Source organism: Aythya ferina, assembly GCF_964211825.1.
Source record: "Aythya ferina genome assembly, chromosome: 8".
In the NCBI taxonomy this organism is placed as follows: domain Eukaryota; kingdom Metazoa; phylum Chordata; class Aves; order Anseriformes; family Anatidae; genus Aythya; species Aythya ferina.
This window is the reverse complement of record NC_140304.1, coordinates 24,740,434-24,760,192: the sequence shown is the minus strand read 5'-3', so window position 1 is coordinate 24,760,192 and position 19,759 is coordinate 24,740,434. Positions and strand designations below refer to the sequence as shown.

The 19,759-nt window shown below is 50.6% G+C and overlaps 2 long non-coding RNA genes across 2 annotated transcripts; one reads left to right on the top strand and one right to left on the bottom strand.

Moving 5' to 3' along the window:
- Positions 1-503: 503 nt before the first annotated feature.
- On the bottom strand, positions 504-18,282 carry LOC311441059. The gene is made up of 3 exons (XR_014695775.1): positions 18,114-18,282; positions 7,333-7,453; positions 504-904 (listed from the first exon to the last, which is right to left on the bottom strand). It is a non-coding gene; the product is annotated as an uncharacterized lncRNA (long non-coding RNA).
- LOC311441060 lies at positions 625-2,395 on the top strand. The gene is made up of 3 exons (XR_014695776.1): positions 625-737; positions 844-1,039; positions 1,300-2,395. It is a non-coding gene; the product is annotated as an uncharacterized lncRNA (long non-coding RNA).
- Positions 18,283-19,759: the final 1,477 nt, after the last annotated feature.

Below are 19,759 nucleotides of genomic sequence, written 5' to 3'. Positions count from 1 at the left end.
GAAAAGTGCTCCGAGGCGGCCAGGACGCAGCAACGGAGAGAGCCGGGGCTGCTCTGCCCCAAACCCTCCGGTTAGTCACTGTGCAGCCTCCTGGGTAAGGGAACCAAGCTTTTATTTTATGTTTTATTTTGTTTCCCCGTGGGAGAGTGGAAAGGGATGCACAGAGCTCGGGGCTGCCCGCAGGTACGAGGGCTGCAGGGCAGGGATGGCATTTGGGGGGCGGACAGGGGAAAGAGGGGGCTCGCCATCACCGAGGCTGAAGGTGGCACTCAGGAAGCCCTGCTGGGTGGCAGATGGTGGCAGATCCCTCCTATCCTGTGAGTAGTAAAAGTCACAGCCTTCAACTTCGTAACTTGATTAAAAGCATTTCCTAGAAGACAGCAGGACAAAAACCTTTTTTCCACAGAGGCACGGAGATGTGGCTCAGATCGCACCATCATCTTCCTCTCCTTTTTGAAATAAAAAGCCACCAAGCTTTTTAAAATAAGATTCTCCATCCCATCTTCCTTAAGCATCTCCTAGTGGTTTTATTTTACAGTTCAAGCAAGAATTCATTGCCCGGTTTATTTCCCACTGTCACTTGTTCCCTCACTTGTGCCTGCGTCTGCTTTTGTTCTTATTTTCTCCGCAGATGTTCCTGGTTCATCTTCTGCCCTCCCCAGGGCTCAGGCAGGGCAGCGTGGGCTCTGGCAGAGCTGTGCTGGGTCCAGTCCTGGTCAGCCACTGGGCGTGCTGGGGTAAGCTGCCTCAGTTTCCCTTCTGCCAAATGTGGGCAAGAATAGGGGCAATGGGAGGATTCAGGGGACAGAATGGTGCCTTTCTCCAGAGTTTGGTTTTACTTAGGTTGAAGGCAGCTCTTCAGCGAGGGAAGCAAAGCAAGAGCATGGCAGGGATCCTTAATTCCCTTGGGAGAAGAGGGAGAAAAGGACAAATACTCTAAATGCACACTTCTGGAGCAGTAAAGTTGAGTGTGTATCTGAGTGTCGGACACTTCGTGACGCACAGGCTGAGGATCTGACTTGCCCAGGCACCAGAGAAGGTGAGAAGCCCACGAAGGCTAAGGGAGTCATTAAAACCATTCCGTGAAGAACAAAGAAAATTACCCCCGGGGGCTGGAGGGGGATGGAAACCTTCAGCTTTGCAGGCATGATTTTTTTCTTTAATGCAGACACAAAGATTTTTGTGTAGATTGATTTAGTGAGAAGCAGTTTGGAAAGGAAAAAGTTAAGGGTGTAAAGAAGGAACAGCTTTTCTCGGTTAGTCTCACAAGCAATTATTATTATTTTATTTTTTTTTTAGGTGGTCTAAACATCAGAAAAATAATGGGAAATGAAAAACCCAAACTGTCTGGGTCTGGAGCTACCTGAGATGACATAAAGGAAAAGAGGTCTCATCTGCACAGCAGGAGATGAAGGCTCACCCTGGTCTGAGGCCCTGCTCCTGTGTAATGCTGGACACCCTAAGAGAAGCCCTGGCCCTGTCTCGTGCTCGGGGCTGGCCGAGGCTCCAGGCGGTGAGCAGTTACTTGGAAGCTGTTGGCAGCGTTCAGACAGCTCCCAGCCTCGCAGGGGTAGGAGCTGGGTGGTGGAGTAGGTCTGACAGATGGACAGAGCAGGACAGAGGTGGGCAGGAACCAGACCGAGCCCTATTGCTGAAAGAGGAAAGCCAACACAGACAGACAAATTCCCACCTATGCTTCCTCACTCCACGTGCTCTTTTTGCCCTAGACATTTCATAAAAAGCTGTAAGGCTGTAATAAAAAACAGCTACCACAAGCGAGACCTGTCTCTCTCTTTAAAACAAGGCAATGCAAAAGGAGTAAGTCAGGTTTGCTAAGCATGTGCAAGCTTTGCCAGCATCTGCTGCCTGCTCTGTCCTTGGCACCGTAACGGGACCCTGGGGAAGGGATGAGAGGACCCCACCCAGCAGCAGCCCACGGAGCAGGTGAGCAGCCCAACACATCTTCCAGTCTCTGAGCTATGCCCCAATGATACGTGGCCTCCCAATGGGGCTCAAACCTGCCCCAAAATACCCCCATCAGCTACCACCAACCACACGCACGTGGATGTCCTGTGCTGGAAGCCACACAAGCACCGGCTGTGCACTTCTCCCAGACACAGAAGGAGGTGACTACAGCGAACGAGCACTTCTCGTGGACTAACTCAGCCACCAGGGTATTTGTAGGTAATGGCGCAGCAACACCCAGGCAAATCATTTGCTCACTAACAGGATGGGTATGGTACAGGCAAAGCTTTTACCAAACTGGGGAAAAACTTCTAAAGAATGGAACTTGTAAACCCTTCTTCACCCTCGTGGTGAAGTTTTTTTCCACTTCAACTATTTAAGATTTTCTGCTCAGAATTAAATTTCAAATAAAAAGTGAAGTTTTCTTTCATTCCTATGGAAATAAAGGGGAAGAAAGAAAAATAAAATGCTTTTCTCCTGTTTCCTGTTTACAAAAAAAATAGTACTCTTAACAGAAGTATCTGTTTAAACTTGAGGGAAAATGTAAAAGATTCCAAAAGACTTTGAAAACCATGACTGGGACAAAGCATGGTTTGGAGTTTTAGAGCTTTGGCTTCTAAAAACTTTGGTGTGTTTATGGTTTGTTCATTCAAAGACAAATACCAACATTTGTGATAATCAATATTTAATTTTCCTTTTTCCTGGAAAAAGGAAAATGCCCCAGCTCCATGTCTCATGGCCAAAACCCAAGCCAAAGAAGAGGGCAGGCAGGAGGGCCAGGCTGAGCTGTGCCTCTCCCTGCTGGCTCTGCTGCCCTTCCCATTGCCCTTAGTCAAAAGAGGCGGTGGAACAAACCGTGACACAAATTCCTGAGGACAACCCCTGCGAGAGCAGATCTTTACAAGGAGCCTTGGTCTCCAACTTTCCAACCACCTCCTTAACAGCCATCCCTTCCCAGCAGAACCCAGGTGCGCACCATCCGGGTTTCTCTGGGGGATGCGAGGTAGGCAATTAAAGCTCAGCGCCCTGCAGGGCTGTTTCATGAGGCTCACACAGAACCGTAGTGTTTTTGCCATGTAAACAAGCAGCAGGTCCGTGGGAGAACCTGGCCCACCAGGTCTGCTGAAAGCCTCTGCAAACCCATCAGAGGAAGGTGAGAACAGGAGCGGAGCAGGCAGAACACAGAGCCCAGCCACAGGCACCGAAGGAGGAGCAGGTTTCTTGCACTGCCCCACTATTTCCCCCTCCCTGACCCCACACCAGGGAGCCCTGCTGCCCCAGCACTCACTGGCTGCAATGCAATAGATAAATTTGCTGCACAGACCGTCTGCATCCCCTCCCAAACCCACCGAGGCCTGCATTTTTCAGTCAAATCAAGGGACTGATGCCCAAACGCTGCACATCAGGGCTCCCAGGCAAGGATTTCACTGCAAAAGTTTCCTTTTCCCTCATCCTTCCTTTACCCTCCTGTAACTGCTGGACTGATTAGCTGCAAGCCCAGGCAGACAGGTAAAATCCCACCTCGCTAGCTCACTGCCAATTCTTCTTCCTCTGTTTAATGCTCCTGCCAGGAGCGATTCCATTCACTCCAAACACAATAGCCTTTTCCCTCCCCTTAGGCCAGGAGCACATCTCTGCCGTGGAAAATTTCCCTGTCTTATACCTCCGATGCGATCTGCCTGCAGCCAGCCTGGCAGGTTGGCTTCTTTCACACTGCTTAAAATGCTTGTGAAACAAAAGCCCTTTAATCCCTCCTGGCTGGGCCAGGCACCTCTGTCAGTCCCCTCCTGGTAGTGCAGGAGGAGGGATCTCAGCTGGAGGTGCAGGGTGCCCAGGAGCTGGTGGCTGGAAGCTGGGTAGGACATTGGGGACGGAGCTGGGAGCATGTCCCAGCAAGGGTGCAGAGCTGAGGCCTTGTGTCGATGATGATCTGGGGGGAAGAAGAGCAGAGATCCTCCAACCAGCCCCATATGCTTGCCTGGAGAAGAGCCTTCAAGGTCCATAGAGCTATTGGGGAGCCAAAGGCTGGCAGCCAAGCACTCTGCTGGGCATCCTAAAGCCTGGCAAGAGAAGAAGCAAGTCCAGGAGCAAGGCACCTGCCCTTGTGTTCCCCAATGTCTCTTCCCAGCCCTCCTGTCCCAAATGGGGACATCTCAGCACATGTCTGTGCTGGTGAAGAAAAAGGCTGGCTGGAGGGGAGACAACACGGCTTAGGTTGTAGAGACCTCGGATCTCTGACTCCACTGGTGTCCAGTGACTAAAATTGCATGCAGTGACTTCAAAGTGCATATGGTGAAAGAAGAGGACCTCCAGCCACAACAGGCCCATGTTCATCACGTAATTTCCTCAGGATAAGGGAAGAGAGATGATTCAGACTCAGATCAGACTGGACAGGCATGAATCAGAGCGTTATCACACAATGTTCCTTGCCAAAGCTAGCCCTGCCCTGTGCCACCTGGGGCGGGCAGAAGCAACCTAGAAACCTTTTTATTTGGGTGGCTCACAAGGATTCAATCAGCTCCTTCCCACCTACCACTTCCAAAGCACCTGTGGGCAGCGGGGTCCTCCAGCTGAGATGGGAATCTCCGTACCACAGCGGCATCGGATGCAGGTGGGCAGCTGGCACCAGCACCCAGATCTGGGCTGCTTCTGTCAGCACCGAGTGCCTCTAGCTCTGGGGTAGCTGCTCAGGAGGCCCACACCACGCTGCTTTTGCTCCTGCCCCGGCCCTGTCCTGCTGGGTGATGGGGCTGTGGTGGATACAGCTGCATCCCAGCTCACCAAGCTGTGGGCTTTGCTGAATTGCTTCTGCTTGGGTGGGAAACAGGCAATGCCAGGCAGCCTTGGCCTCTTTGCTGGAGCTCCAAGCTCACCCCTCTTTCTGGTGGCTTTCTGCCTTCACACATGCTTTTCTCCAACCTGCTTTTCCTGCTCCCAGCCCTCATCCCATGCGCTCTGACTCAGGTCACTGCTTTGCCCAGCTGGCGTCAGGAAATCCCCTTGGCCCACGCAGGGTTGGCACCCAGACCAGTTCCGAGGCCTCCTTCCCAGGGCTGCCAATCGTGTTTTCATCACAGGTTTCTCCGAGGGGGAAGGATTTGTTCACACTTCATTGTTCTTCCCTTACGGGTGAGCACTGCGATCCTCCGCGCGCAGCCCAGAGGGCAAAGGCAGAGCTCGCACTGCTGACGGTGCTGAAAGCAGACAGATGGCAAAAGCTCCCGGCTCCTTTTCAAGCCAGCCTCAAGAATTTGGCTGCCTGAGCAACCAGCCCAAGGAGTTTGGGGTCTGGGTTTGCCAGGAACACGGCCCAGTGCTGCCCGGACCCCTCGGAGGCAGCAAGGGCAGGCAGTGGGCACAGCAGACGCCGGAGCCATCGCCAAGGGCTCTCAGGGGCCACCAGCCGAGAGCTGACATTGGGCTAATTGCGTCAAAATTCATTAGGTTACTTACTGCCTGCGTTCCCAAGTGGCTGGAGAGGGATGCCAGCAAGCAGCGACGCGTGCTGTGGCTGTGGGCACCACCTCCCCATGGATGGTGCCAGGACTTCAGGGAGGCTCTGCCTCCTTCCCTGCTGTTTTTCCCCTCCGTGCTCTCCAGTTACCAGCTTGGCAGCCCCACATACAGCAACCACAGCGACACCCAGGATAAGACCCAGACACAAAGTCACCATTAACCTCATATATCCAGGGAGCTCCCCCTCAAACCACTTGGGGAACAGGATGGGAAAGAGACACAAGATTTAGGAAACCAGTGGAAGATGATTTTTCAGGTGGAAGACCTTCACTCAGCTACACAGGAGAAACACACCACAACCAGGACGGGTTCACGGCTGCTGGCCATCACTTAGCAGCATCACTTGGAGAAGAAGGATTAGAAACACAAGAGGAAAGCTTGGTTTTATGCCCAGGGCTCCAGCACCGTGCCTGCTCCCTCCTACCTGCTGCAGCATCATATTGAAAAGGGAGATAATGTCCACCACCTGCCTCACAGGTACATTAACTTATTAACCCATACAGACAAATCAAAGCGCTCAGAGCATGGAGAGCATCACTGCCTGATGCCAGCACCACTGAACAACACCCAAATTCTTGGAAACAACAGGCAAAAACCTACCAGCAGTTATCCTTTGGCCTGGCAGCCTGGACCAGGACTTGGGGAAGCAGCAGCAGAGCATGGCAAGGCACTGCTGCCAGCCCACACCAAGAGAAAAGCAGCAGCCACATCACCATCGGCCTGGGTTTCACGTGTCACTGATCAACTCAGGTTTTAATTACGCCCCAATATCCCCCTGTCTCCTGAAACACAAAGCTCTCAGCCAGGCAGCTCCTGCCAGCCCAAGCTTCATAAAGAGCAGCCAGTGACCACGGCAGCCCAACCTTCGAGCCAGATGCTAACAGCTTTGGACAAGTGTGGGATTTTTACACCCCTATCTGCAGGGAAATCTGATGTTTAGTGCCCTGACTGCAAGCAGGTCACCCTTAAACCCCTGAACATCCCAGGCAAAAATAAAAAAAGGAAAAAGAAAAAAAAAAAAAAAAAAAAAAAAAAAAAAAAGCAGCGCCGGAGGGGAATTGTACTGGCTCTAATCCCTTCTGCCATTCTGCATATTCATGGAACATTGTCATAACACATCAGCGGGACAAAAGGTCTGTCGGCACCTCCTCCTCATGCCTTTGATAAAGCACGAGACAAATGCTGAGTAAACACTTGGAATCCATTCACTGCCCCATTCTCATCGGGATGAGAAAGTCCTCCTCTTTCTTGCAGGCCCAGAGCTGCTCAGCCTAATAAAGTACGGCCCACGGGCTGTGAAAAGAGAGGCCTATGGATGATGAAAACATGGATTATCTCATTTCACCCTCCTTGTATCAGACCCTGCTCACATTCTGAGTGCACTTGGTCTGACACGCAATTACACATGGAAAAAAAAATTATTAAAAAAAAAAGGCCAGAGGGAGAGGGTATTTGGAGAACAGGGGAACTGTCCATAAAATTTCACAGATGACCTTTCCCTAGTGGGAAAGTGATTTGTTCCTGCCCCGTGACCCAGCCCAGCCATCACCAGGACTTTTCACATCGACATCAGCACTTTCCTAAACGATGCAGCTCCAGACAAGAGAAGAAAGAACACCCAAAACGGAGCTTTGCAGGTCACTTCAAGGCCTGAGAGCCCAGAAAGCCCACGGGATGCTGCCAAACACTACAGATGGAGCAGGAGATGTCCCCTGCTCGAAGCCAACCAGCTCCACACCTACATAGGCATGGATCCACTGTTGCTCTCACCACACAGGTAGACAGAGGGACCAGAGCCACCTCTGCAGATGACCAATAACCCCCAGAAATCAGCAAGGAGGGGTTCCTTACCTTTAGATGACTTGGCCAGGATTACTCAGGACATCAGTTGCCAAAATCTCCACCGGGCATTTCCAACACCAATGGCAGCTGCCTCCGTTGCCCAAATTTCTGGAGGCTTGAGCAAAAACTCCTGCAATAAAACAAACAAATAAAAAAGCTTACATAACCTCAAACAGGGCAAGGAACTGGCTGTTTTGAAAGTAATCATCTGGAAGAAATATTTTCCATATAAATGCCATTCTTTATTTGGAAGAATACGGGCAGTTTTCAGTATGAAAGTTATGAACACCGTAATACAAATATATCTATAACAGAAAACAAGAAATAGATTATGAATTGCTGTCAAATGATCAAGAAACAACAAACATACTGCTGCTTAATGAGGGCCTCTTCTCTTTTGAAGAAGTGCCTTGTAAACCTGCCCACTCACTGAAGGATGAGGGAGCTGGCTGTAAACGGTGTATTCAACACTTTTGTCTCTGCAAAACCCTAAAGTTCATTGGTCTTGCAAACAACAGGCAAAAAACAAACTACCAGCAGTGATCCCTTGGCCTGGCACATTACCCGTGAATGCTGCAATTCAAGTTTTTATGCATTTTACAAGGTGTTTGTTACCAAACACCTCGGAGGACTCACGAGTCACTCGCTGGACTGGGTGGTGAAGCCCGGAGCCAACAGCTCCCGATGCCATAAGAAATTTGCCAGTGGTGCTATGCCCAGATCCTCCCAGATTACTTAGTCACATAACTCCCAGTCACTTCCAAATGATCTCAACCGTCCTTGGGAGCTGAGCCTCGAGCTCAGTGCTGGGCGTTTCTCACCGGCAGAAGGCTCTGGGCAGCTCCTCTGCCTGCCCAGCCAGGGCCCCAGCCTGCAGTGCTTTGGGGCTGTGAATTCAACCACGTTGGTGATAAACATGGGGTTTGAGAGAGCCAAAATAGCCACTAATCTCTTTTTTCTTTTGCTGCTGTGTCTGGCAACAAGTCACCCAGCGGCTGTGCCCAACCCCAGCTGCCCAAAGGATGCTCGATGCTTTGCAGGGCAGGGCACTTCACCTGTCTCACTTCTCAGCATGCAATCTGGCTCCGCCACCCTCAAGAGCTCCCAGCCCCAGGGAAGGGTCAGAATTTGGCCCTGAAGATCGATGGGGATTTATTTATTTTTTATTTTTCCATCCATCGAGGCGGGTTTGGTACCTGCCACGTCCTGTCAGCAGCGCCAGGGTTAGCACATCAAGCCTTAAATCGACAGCGTTCCTCTGAAAACCCGATAAGTAATTGGGGGATCTGCTAATAGGGCTTGTCAAAATCAATTGGGGTTAAACACCTTTAGCTACAATAACAGCCACCTGACCCCGGGCTCCAGAAACCGCTGCTCGCAGGGACCCCGGGGGGTTACTCCTGGCTTCCCACCGCTTTGGGGCAGATAAAAGAGCAGATGATGCAGGGCTGGGTAATCCATTCAGCCTGGTGCACCGAAGTGACAGCTCCCAGAGTTTCTGCAGAGCTGATCCCTGCTGGGAATTGCGCTCAGGGGGAGGAATCCGCCCAACCAGATCTGGGCGACCAGAGTTTTCTTAAATTCAATTGCCTGAAGGAGAAGGCAAATAGCGTTTAAGCGGAGGAAAGCGCCTTAAAACCACATCGTTGATACAATGGTGATACAGCCCACTCCGCCGACGCCTGAAATGATAATATTTTTTTTCTTAAATAAATAGCTCAGCAGTACGAGCCCAGCCCCCTGGTGCAGGGAGGCTGCAGCGGCCGCGCTGCCAAAGGGCTCCACACTGGGCTCACTGCCGAGCCTGGGCCAGCTCCGGACAGACAGACAGCGGTGCTCACACCATGCTGAGCACCTCAGATCCCCCCAGGGGATCCCCACAGCACAAGGAAAGTGTTTCCCAGCCTCACAGCTCCCTGTAGCCCATGTGTCAGGTCTGCTGTGCTCCAGCTCCTGCTCACAGCTCCAGCAGCGCTGGATGAACCAAGGGGGAGTGACGGCTCCTGGATAAACCAGCACAGCTCCAGCATGCCAGCAATATGGAATAAAAGGGTTCATTCTGGCCTACATGGGTTTATGGGAATGCCAGGACACCTGGACTGTCACCAGCACAGGGTGAGCAGTGGCATGGATTCAGCCCAAATAGCAGCTGAGGAAAACATGGGGAAGAGCAGGGACATGGAGAGAAGCAACACTCGTTCCTCCCCAGAGATGGGATGCAGCTTCAACTACCCATGCACATTGAGTGTTAGTAGTCAACCAGCCCAAAGAAAGAAAATCATGCTCTTCCCACATCCAGGATCATCTCCACTGCAGCCCAAGGATGCTGCTGGCCTGCACAGAGCAGCACTGGAGGCTGCGGGGCAGATGAAATCAATCTGCTGGGACGGCTTCCTTCCCTGGAGGACATCCAAGGGGACCCAATGTGCCCCTTTCACCTGGGTTCGTTTTTTCACCAAAAACCCAAGAGATATTAAACAAAGGAAACTCAGAGTGAGCTGAAAGACTCCACATGGCTCCCCTTTAGCCCTACCCTCGGGAGCCTGATGTCTAAAGCAAGCCTAAAACAACTGTCATCGGCCGGGGGGCGCCTTGTCCCGCGGAGCAGCGGCTGGTGCCACCGAGGAGGCATTCAGTCTAAATTAACTCTAGCCCTAATACCTGAGCAAACATTTTCAGCTCGAGACTTAATATCCCTGGACATGTCTGCTGTCTCCCAGGTGAATCCCCAGATAAACAAGGTCAGCTCAGCTCTAATGCGGCCGTAAAAGGCTGTCAGTCAGCCCAGGGGGTCTGCTCGCAAGGTCAAAGGAGTTCTGAAAGGCACTGGGGCCAGACCCGCCCTGCCACTCATTTTAAGTGCAGGAAGGTTTGTTTTCTCCTTACAATGTCAGGTATCCCAAATTTAGGATTAGATGTCAGCCACCACAACACTGCTCTTTCAAAAGCAATAAGAAAATAAACACGTGCACACACACATCCCCGGCTAATTCCATGCACTGCGCCCACCTGCAGTTGGGGGGTGGAGAGAACCCCTTCGGTGGGTCCCACACACCGCGTTCCTGGCACAAAAGAACCCCAAAAGCAGCATCCCTCAGTCAAAACACACATTTATGGTACCTCCACCAGAATAATCCGCTGCACAGGTCAGTTCATGGCCAGTTTATCCCTTTTGGGGTGGAACCGTCATTGTTCTTCAGCAGCCCTCCTCCTCTCCCTGTTTGTTCATCTCTCCTAAGGGGTTTTGGCAACTCCTAGCAGCCCCTTGCATCTCAGCCAGGGGAGCAGGGCAGGTTGCCCGCTGTATGACCAGCTGCTGTGCCCTGGGACTTCCTAGGAGCTGGTGGCACCAGGCAGTGTCAACCCAGACCCATGGAAATGTGATATGAGAAAGTCTCTGGATCCATCTAAGCACTGCTTTACAGACACAAAAAATATATATAAGTGAAGGTGAATATGCAAGAGAATCCATCTCCCATGTCACCTTATGCTGGGCCCACACAGCAGTGGCCACAGCTAAGAGCAGGGGGGTTTCAGCCTCTCTCAGGAGGGAAGGATGGGGAGCAGGAGCTGCCCTGGCCTCTTGGAAAGAAAAAGAAAGACAAATGAGCTCCTTGGAGGGGGAATTATTTGACTACACACAAAGAGGCGAACCTGAAGAGACTTGTGCCAGGAATGCCTGCAGCGAGGCAGGCTGCTGACTGACAGCAGCACCCTCCCTCCACGGCAGGCAGTGCAGCAGAGAGTAGTGGAGATGTGATCTTCTCCATACCTAACATCCCCGTGTGCTCGGGGAGGCATGGTGTCCCCATCCTCTGCCTGCTGTTCAGTTCACCTTGTTGTGCTCTGGCCATCTACGGACACAAATGGACAAGGAGGACTTTGCTGCTGCATCTCAAAGACATTTATCAACGTCCAGCCCCAAGCAACCTCAGCAGAGGTGCCCCAAGCCACACAGAGGACCCAGCTCATGGCACTAGAGGCAGGTAACCACTGCCTCTTTGAGGCATCTTTGCTCCAAGGTTGTCAAAACAGCCTCTACACCTGCAGGTGTAGGTTTGGTCCTAAGTGGCTATTTCAACACAGCGTGCGCACAACTGGGGAAAGCATTTCAGCCACCGAGTGATTTCTGGGGAGAAATCATCCAAGTGGCTGAATATTCAGGTGTGACTGCGCAAAGCTATGGCTCTCAAGTCAAACCAGATTAAGAAACGGCCATCCTTGATGCCTGCAGCTCCGTGTTCACTGCTGCAGCTCCAGAAGGGATCAGTTTTTAACCTGGACCATGTGGTTATTCAGCTAACCACACAGCCTGATAAAACAGTCACAACTGCACAGCATAGGGGACGGCAAATTGTGGCATAGCTGTAAGCAGCTGGGCCAGGAATGGCTTTTTTCAGACGAAGCAAGTGAATTGTCATTGTACTTAAAACTAAACTGAGTCGACACCATCGGCTGTTTGTCCTGGAGCAAACTTCCCAAGTGGTATCTCCTGGTGAAAGAAACCAAGAAACCTCCAGAAAGCAAGCAGACAACAAAATCCCACTGAATACTAAGGATGACAATCCCTCATAGGCAAGGCTACAGCGTTTCCCCAGAAAGCTCCTCCTCCATGCTGCCCATCACAGGAACATTCCACAGCCAGTTAATAATATCTCAAGTCACTGCCCCCCCCAAAGAAAAATAAAAAATAAAATTCAAAGCAAATAAATCGTTTCAAAAAAGAAATAGTAACTGTCCTTAAACATCCTCAATATTTCAAAATTCACTTTGTTTCAACATTCCTAAAACAGTGTTTTTTCAATAATTAAACCATTAATCTTTTTTAAGATCCATTCACGACTCTATCTTGATACATTTATCTGCCTGAGCTCAAAGCCAAGGAGCAAGCAGGCATTTCTTTTTCCGGCTCCTAGAAGACAATACTGTCACAGCATTCGCTCCCAGGCTATGAATGCATTCAGACATTAGACTTTCCTCATTGCAACACAGCCTAAAATACGATTCTCAGTTTCATCCCATGACATCATGCTCTCAAGATCCCCCCTCATCTAACTAAAAATCACTTCTCATTGAAGGCTGTGAGAAATTCTCTCTCCCAGACTGCCCCAGAGAGGCCTCGGGAGCTGCTGTCACCAGCTCCCTGCTCTGCTGGAGATGGTCACATCCGCTGCAGGACAGGAGCGGCCCTCCCAGCCACCTGCTTTTCATCCTAATTTTAGGGTTAAACTGTTCTTGAGGTCTGCCAGGCACTGGGATGCAGGAGCTGAGTTGGACACATGCCTGTCTCTGTGCCCCTGGGCTTGGCAATGGTATCCTCTCCCACTGCCTCATCCCAGCTTGTCCATCAGTGCCCTTACTCATTCCAACAGCATCTTACGTGTAGGGGCGGCTCCTTCCTCGCCTCTCCTCACTTCTCCACTCTTGGTGAGTTTCGGCTGAACCAAGATCCCCTCTCCAGCAAAGGCGCTGGAGCTCATCCTGATGCACTGCAGCGGTAGGGAAGCTTTGGCCAAGGACCAATTCCCTTCCCTTTCCCAAAAGATGTCATCCCCATCCCAGAGCATAGCGTGATGGATGTTTTCACCACTATCAACAAACGCAACACACAATGCAACACAAATGTGCTCACAGTTTAGAGAGCGTGTTCCTCCCCTCCCCTTCTGCCTTGCCTGCTGGAATTCAGAGATGGCCAACAACTATTAAACACATCAATATAAATGTTAGTAGATTGCTTCTAATAGGAAACAAAAATGTTTTGAGCAAAGCTAATTGCCGGGAAATAAGGTCGTTCCAATATTTCAGCGGGGGGTTATAAATCTCTTGGTTCCTGCCTCCTCCCAGCCTTAAGGTTTTACAGATGTTGCTGTCAGAAGGAGAAGAATGATTTCAGATGCTTGCTTCCACTTCACATTAAAAAAAAATTTACATGCATGCAGTAAATTGCATGGCGAATTTTCTTTCTTCAAGGAAAACGCTCAAATCACAGCAAACAAATTATAGAAAATCTGCATTGGGACTCCTAAAATCCTGTTATGGTACAAAATGCTCAACACATCAACAACTGTCAAACTTTAACATATAATTCAACTTGGCCAGTCGCACTGACTAACCAAATGCTTCTTCCAGCCCTCTGCTTCTTCTCACCCCTCTCCCCCAGCAGGTCTGTGCTGGGGGCAGAGGGACACCACAGGGAGGTCAGGAGCCAGTGCTGGTCCTTCCTGGGCTGGAAGAGGAGGAGAAGGTACTGGGCAGCCATGGAAGAGAGCTGTTGTTTTTGCAAAACCCTAATCTAGATCCACATCAAAATGTTCAAGAGGACAGAGAGAAGGAAGAAGTTACAAGAGGAAGGTTAGGCAAGAAGAGAGTGTCCATCTGTGCACGGGCTGCTCAGCGGAGTTAACCATTTCCTTGGGAAACACTCTCCTGTTGGCCCCATTCACCAGTGGGGTTGCCCAGCGCCCTTCTCCTTGCACAGAGAGGCTGCTGAGCTCCTGGGAGCCCCAAAAAGCCCAATGCAGGCACCAAAGGAGGACCTGAGCAGGCCTCAGAGGCCCAGCCCGGCACTGCCATGGCAGGAGCCACATTGGCTTGTGTTGTGGCAGAGATGTGCACATAATAACACACCGATTGCTCGGCTTCAGCTCCCTGAAGCTCATTTCAGCCCTGCTGGGCACCACTGTCACACACTGCAGTAATTTAACGTGACCTTTATCCTAGCCCAGTGCAATCCCTTCATTCTCCTTTAACTTCACTTACCTAACTCCTCAATGCCACCCGAAGGGCAGGAGGGCTCTGCCTCCTCCCCATGTCCACCACGTGCCGTGGGGCTCAGGGACATCTCTCTGAGGCACCAGGCTTACCCCAAACACACCTAACACAAGCCAAGGGGCCAGGACATCTCACAAGAGGCACACTTTACTTTTCCAACCCAGCAGAAGCCGTGCCTCCCCTGCTGAGATGCCTGGAGCCAGCTCTGAACACCGTGGGCCTGTTCCAGATTTACACTCTTTTTCCTCAAGCTCAGAGATCGCTGCCGAGCTATCTCTCATCCTGCTTTTGGCACCTCCTTGTATTTTAAGCTGTAGTCATACCCTCCAAACCCCACGTCCAGGGAAGGGAGCATCCAGTTCAGCTCCCTTTGCAATCTCAGGACAGCAGCACGACTTCTCCCACCATGGCGGGGTTACTGCTTGGATCTGATTTCAGCAAAACCCACATGGCACCCTTAAAAAAAATAAAATAAAATAAACCAAGCCAGAAATAACTAGCTGGGACAGGAGAGCTGATGTCCAGCGTTTCTCTTATTTAAGCAGAGGGAATGAGTAGAGGGACTTGAGTCTCCCAGAAGAGGAGCATGGGTGAAGGAACAAGCCCGTGCCCACCTTATTGCTGCTGGCACAGGGCTGAGCTGTGGCGAGGCAGAGGCCACACGGGGCCATATTCATGCAGCCCACGTAGCTGTGCTTCTTGATCCCTGCCACACAGCTGGGGGCTGCCTTTCAACCAGCTGCACCTGGGACCGAGCTACATTTGGAGAAGAGAAAGATGCCAGTACAGCCTGAGGCTAGACGGGCCCCTTCAAGGGCAGATGCCAGCACAGGGTCCCCATGGAGCAGCTCAGCCCCGGGGAAGCCCAGGCCCCGTGCCAGGTCCCCGCAGAGAAACCACAGGGCTGCCAGGTGTGCACCCCGGGGTGCCCGTTTTGGGACGGCTCCTCGGCCCCGACCATAAATACCAGCCCCGACCGCGCGGTCCCCAGCGGCTCGCTGCGTTCTTCCAGCGGCCGTGCCAAGACAAGCCGACGTGAGGCTCCGTAATCGGCGGTTTGTTGGTCCCCTGGGGCCAGTGAAAGCCCAGATTAGACTTTACAGCTGACTCAAATGCATAAGCAACCGGGATCTGTTCGGGCCACAAGCGGCTGCGGAATGATTTAGGAGATGGGCCCTTGGAGCTGCCAATTATTTATCTAGTTGATGACTCAGACAAGCAGTTTTACTGGCCAAACCATGGGGAAAAACATATGGAACTAATCAGGTCGCGCTGAAAAGAAAAGATCAAATTAATATAAAGTAAATTGAACGACGCACACGATAGCAAACCTGATTTTTCCTTCCAAATAGGCACCATATCTAAAGACTCTTTTGTTGCTTATTATTCCTTTTGCTTTTAAGAGACAACACATGGCAGCAGAAGTCCTTTCTGCAAGCACAACAAAACAATCTCTTCACAAAGAGAAGCGATGGCTGTTTATTCAGCAGGTCCCTTCTAGTCACGACATCGCCATCTTAAAATCAGAATGTCATTGAGAGAAACAAGAAACCAATGCGTTTTTGTGATTACCCCAGAAATACACCAACTTCGGTGTTAAACCAATACAAACATGTTGATGAGCAGGCTTTGCACTAACAGGTACCCTGAGCTGTTGCCTGTTAAGTAGGCTAAGGAAGAGATGGGGTGCTATGGGAGTTTAAGGTTAACTGAGATATTTGGGGTTGCCTCTCTTTTATGCCCCAGGAAACCTGGATGCCCTTGGGAAAGTCACTTCAGCTCAACCAGCAGGAGCTGGATGCCAAAGTCCTACAGAGATGCATGATTTGGGATCTCGTGGGCTTTGGGACCGCCTCACCGCATAGCAAGGTTTGGAGCTTTCTGCTCACCCAGCCAGGTGAGCATATACAGATAAAAAAATAATGATTTTTTTCTTAAAATTAAAAAAAAAAAAAAAAAAAAAAAAAAAGATTTTGCTGAAATCTCCTTTCCTGACAGACATCACCACTCCTCAGGACACTGTCCCAGAGACTCCCACCCACATCGCTGCCTCCTCCCTGGCACACAGCCCCTGATAACATCAGGCCAAGGCTGCCCTGTCCTCCCTGGGCCAGAAAACAAGATTTTCTGAGTGACCTGCCCAGGTCACCTCTCATCAGCCACATTGCTCTTCCTCTCCGCAAGTCGCCAGGTATTGTCCAGAGCCAGACAGCTCCCCCTATCCTCATTTCCACCCAAATTCTGACCACGTCAGTACTGGAGCCATCCCTTTCACACACCCTCCAGGGATTTATCCCCCCTTATGGCATCAGCTTGCTCTGAAACCTGCTCTTCCATCCTGCCCTTCCTGTTTGTGTTTTCTTCCTCACCGCTGCCCTTTGATTGATTTGTTTAAAGACATCAAATGGGCTGTGGTCTGAGGCCAAAAATGACCAGACCAGCTCAGCAGGTAGAGATCCCAGCTGCAAGAGTTTATTTCATCCCTGGCAGAGGGCTTACCCCACCTGAGATGCACGGCTTGCATCACAGCAACCCAATGCTCTCAGACACGCCACTGCTGGCCCACCCCCATGATCTTCCTAGCAGCTGAGCTTTTATTACTTCTGATGAGTATTTCGAGCAGTTTCACAGCTGCGCTTCCTACCGGAGAGCAGCAAGAGACCACTTTCCACCACCATCCAGCCCACAGCAATGCTCTTGCCCAGGAGGTGAGGGGCGACCTCAGGGCTCCTCCTGCCCATGAAGCAAGGAGGGAACCCACGGTGGCCTCAGTGGATATATTCACAGACCTACAGCCCTTCCTGCCTCCCCTGCTTCCACTACAACAACCCTCTCGTGGGGAACGTGCCTTCACCTGGATCATAAAGCAGAGACCAGGCCAATACTAAAGACAATGGGAGAGAACACACCTTAAAACAGAGCAATGACCTCATGCAGATTCCCAGAGACTTTTTGCTTTTATTAAGCAAGAGAGACAAGCAGCATTCAGGCCGACTTAAAAGATTGAGCAGCATGATGACAGCTCCCATTTCAGGGGAGAAAGGCAGAGGGAGAGGGGATTTGGATCCAGACTAAATCCTTGCGGCAGGTACCCATCAGCACGCACCCAAAGGTCACGCGGGGGAGGCAGCTCCTTTAAATAATAGGGCAGCTTGGGGCTTTTTTCACCTTTGGAAACATTTTTAATTTGTTTTGGCTGTGCTTCACCCCTGAAGACCTCATGGGATGCCTGTAGCATCACCCCTAAAGGAGCAGGTTTGGGGACTGTTGGTGTCCATATACGCAGGCAGAGTTGTGCAGGGCCCAAATGGGGATCCCACATCCCCAGGGAACCTGTCCCCCAAACAGGGGTTCACCTGCCACAGGCACCACCTAACAGTGTCCTGGGAAGTGTTCCCAGGTAGGGCACAGCGAGAGGACTGGAGCTGGAGGGAGTCAGTTTGGTTTTGTGTTGCGCTGGTTTTGGATTCCCTCTCCCCCTTTAAGCAAAACTCCTAAAAATAAGGGATGACATGGAAATCTGAGTCTGCTTTAAAAAGAAAAAAACAACTTTTCTACTCATTGTGGTTATTGGACAGAGACAAACAAACCAGAAAAAAAAGGGGAGGGGGGGAAATCAGAAAGCAAAGACAAAACCAAGCCCCAGCTGATTTCTAACCTAATTTTGTGTTCTCGCAGCGCCTGGCAGGCTTCTCAGTCACGCAGACTTTGTGGCACTGGAGTCCCTTCGAGTGCCACCAAGCTCCTCAGCCAGCCAGGGGCTTTGAGATGCTCGCTGTGTTGGGAAAGGGAGCCCCAGGCAGGACGGGCAGCCCGTGCCAGCTGCAGATCTCTGTCTTAAGGGACAGAAGTTTTACACTCTATGACACCCAACAAAACACAAGGAAAGAACTCAGCCATACCTTCCCGGCACTGCAAACCCCCCTAGCACCTTGCCTCTGGACAGCCCAGCGGCACTGAGAGCTTCACCCACAAGCAAAGCAAAACAAAGCAGTGATAACCAAACCCAGAGCGCTCACCTCTGCTCCTTCCCTGGATCCCAAAGCACAGGCTGCAGGAACAGCCCTGCCCTACCAGGACACCAAAACCTGGGCTCCTAATTTGCAATTTCACACCACCTTCAGGGAAACCTGCCAGCAAGTCCCTGTCCTCACCACAGAGCCCTGGGCACCTGGGCTGGTTTCCCTGCTGGAACCAATGAAAGCAATTAGTAGCTAATCAGGGTCACCTTGTGGTTTTTGCCAAAGACCTTACCCTTTTGGGACCCTTCAGCATTTCCTTAGCTGCTCTGGAGGGCTCTCACCTCCCCACTTTTATCCCTTTCTTTTCCCCAGAGCTCATATTGTTATGGGACCGTGCAGTTCCGAGAGGGGACAGCAGTATAGATAAGGCAGGAGCTAATTAATTGCTCATGATGGAAAAGTGACAACAGAGCTAATTAAGGCTCTTAATATGCCTCCTGCCTACCATGGTTAGCTGCTGTGGTGACCCTGTGCGTACTGGGCTGGCAGAAACCTACCTGCTCTCCCCCTAGGACTCAAAATCTCCCTTCCCCTCAGTAATTTCTGTCACACTGACAGTTAATGGATGAATCATTTTTCAACTAATTTTCAAAATGAAGGTTATCACCTTTTCTTATTACTATTAAGGTCATTTGTGCCTTATTTTAATTAAGTGATGTTCTTATTAACTTTTAAAGACACGTGTTATCTGAAGCATAATTATCTAGCCTTTTATCGTGCAGCAGAGCTGGACACAAGTACTGCGGGATGTCACACCCCACAAGGGGAAGGAGAATCCCAGGCTGGTTTTGGTTCTGACTCTGGCTGCAATTGTGTTAACTTGTTCTCAAGGCACTTCTCTTCCAACATGAAGCAGTGCCCTAAGAACACTGCACTGACGGGTCCTAAAGCACAGATCCTAAAGCAGGCTCATCCTGAAACTGCAGCGTGGGGCAGCGATGGCAGGACGGTCAGCAGGTCCTGAGCTGTTCTGTAAGCAATTAGCAACTAGCTTTTGTCAAGAACTATCATTCAACAGCCAAAACAGTGCAGGTTTTGGCTGTGTAGCTACACATTTTCCTCTAAAATTGCCCTGTGGAAGGGAACCAGGTGCTTAGCGCTCAGCTTTTCCCAGCAGCTTCACCTCTGGCGCTCCCCGTGCCAGCTCTCACTTCTCAGAGAAGTCTCTCCATCAGCCTGGGATGGAGACACCAGGAACACACAGTTTCCAGGACACCAGGTATATGACTCTTTCTCTCATGGAAAGATCTCACCCAAGCCAAGCTCAAAAAGTTCCATAGTTGTTTCAGGACGGGAATGACAAACCTGTCACGAACCTGGTGGCACAGAACATCCGCAATAATTAAATTGGCACCATCTAGTTTTTCTCATTAGATGCAATTAAATGAACTGACAAAAAAGCCTGATGTTCACTGTTGCCAAGTTACCAATATAGCAGATTTCTCGGCAACAAAACGCCATCCCAAAATGTGTTTCCTTATGGGATTTTTTTTTTTAAAGTTACATTATCAGAAAGAAAAAAAATAAAATAAAAAGGCTTTTTAAGGAAACTAGGTCTTTCAATACACGGAGAATACTGCACAGTTTATGAACCACACTTGCAATCCGCGTCCTCTTCTCGGTGAACCTTGCACCCCTCCTTG